This window comes from Nomascus leucogenys, chromosome 22a (assembly GCF_006542625.1).
Source record: "Nomascus leucogenys isolate Asia chromosome 22a, Asia_NLE_v1, whole genome shotgun sequence".
Taxonomy (NCBI): domain Eukaryota; kingdom Metazoa; phylum Chordata; class Mammalia; order Primates; family Hylobatidae; genus Nomascus; species Nomascus leucogenys.
The window spans coordinates 16806570-16808359 of NC_044402.1; the positions used below are offsets into that span (position 1 = coordinate 16806570).

General features: G+C 40.2%; 1 non-coding gene across 1 annotated transcript; it reads right to left on the minus strand.

Moving 5' to 3' along the window:
- Nucleotides 1-379: 379 nt before the first annotated feature.
- On the minus strand, nt 380-452 carry TRNAA-AGC. The gene has a single exon. It is a non-coding gene; the product is annotated as a tRNA-Ala (tRNA).
- Nucleotides 453-1790: the final 1338 nt, after the last annotated feature.

Below are 1790 nucleotides of genomic sequence, written 5' to 3' on the forward strand. Positions count from 1 at the left end.
GTGTAGGAGTTGCAGTTACTAAGTTGAACAATGTGTTTAGAAAGTGGAATGTGTTTACACCATGTTAATTATAAAAAAATACCTCGTAAATCCTTATCTTTCAGTACAGAATACTAGTCTTCATACAGCACTTGTAGTGGCAGGCTTTAAATCTACTCCTATTTCCCTTTCCTAGGATTCCACAATATAGTCTACCCTCCATAAATAAAAATAGGGACCAGTTAATTTACATCATAACAACTATACCACAAACAACTCCTATGCAGCGCTTAGCATTTCACAAGGTTCGTCACCTTGATTATTTCATTTGATCTTCAAAATAAAACTGGCTCCGCATCTGTGATGTTGTTTGGAGACCCAAGGTCCAAATGGTAAAGTTTGGAGAATGTGGGTATCGATCCCACTACCTCTCGCATGCTAAGCGAGCGCTCTACCACTTGAGCTAATTCCCCATGTGATCCTGATGGTCATCCTATGTAGAAAAAAGGAGCCTGTTTTGCAGAGGAGAAAACAGTCTCAGACATTTCTGGAAGGACTAGTACAAGATTGCTTAGAATCCATAGATAATTATCTTCATTATACAGTAATCTTGTACCTTGTGTTCAGAGCTAAAGACACAAAGACAAATTAAACGCAAACTCTGCCTTCAAGTTCAAAGACTAGCAATTGTGGAGCCAGGAATTTAATGCAGGTCTTACGTTGTAAATCGTTGTCTTTACTGTCTCAGAGCTAAGGTTGGGGCAAGCCTTAGGCAAAATCATCAGGTCTGGGAAATTTGCTCCCATTAAGGACCCTCTTCACTTAAGTTCTTCTTTAACCTTCTCTCTCCTCAAGTACATAACACCCTCATGCTTCTCAAAGATCTCTCTTAAATTTCCTTTCCAAATTCCCAAATATTATCCCTTCCACCTCTTCTCACCAAAACTCGGCCTGTGTGGATCTCAGTTCTGCCACGTCTGGTTTGCAGTTATCGAACTCTAGAATTGTTTTCCAACTTTTTGACCATGACCTACAATAACAGGATCACTTATAGTCCACTGGGGCTAAGAGAAAACTTATAGAAAGTGCCCCTTCCCCAGGGAAGTCATAGTCCCACACCAGGTTGCACAACTTGGCCATCAGAGCCCACCCTCACCCCCTTAGCCAAATACTCTTTTACAAGGCACAATCTGCAGAGCGATACAGGGCAGCTTGAGGGGTAAGAAACGTATTTTGCATTGCCATGGGGGCAGGTGGTTGTGTGAGAAACACCGTGGTTACTGTCCATGGTCCTGAACAATCACAGCACGTGAGAACAATGGATCTTCTCCCCACTAATTCTTGTTGAATGCTCTTACCTCTCACAGGTTTTCTTTGCTTTATTTTTTTTCTTGATGAAAAGACTGCTCTTTATACAAACAATGTCACAATGCAAATTGAACCCATGACTCATATATCACAATTTACGAAGGAGAGCGAGGGAGAGTGGCTTCAGGCAGCCTGGGTTTGAATCCCAGCCCCACCACTTGCTAGTGGGATCTTAGAGGAACTATTTTGCCTCTCTGGACTTAAGTTTCTTTATCTTTAAAGTAAGGATGAGAGTAATTAATATCTCATCGGATTGTTTTGAGTATTAAATGAGATGATGCATGCAAAGTGCTTTGAGAGTGTGTTTTTTTTGTGGGAAAAATACAACAATACTTTCCAGAAGTAGTAAAAGTAACAGTTCTGAATGTAATAATAAATGTAACTTTAAAACTCATTTCACGTTTTCCATAGAAAACTTCCTTATCATCAGGAAGTCAAGGAAA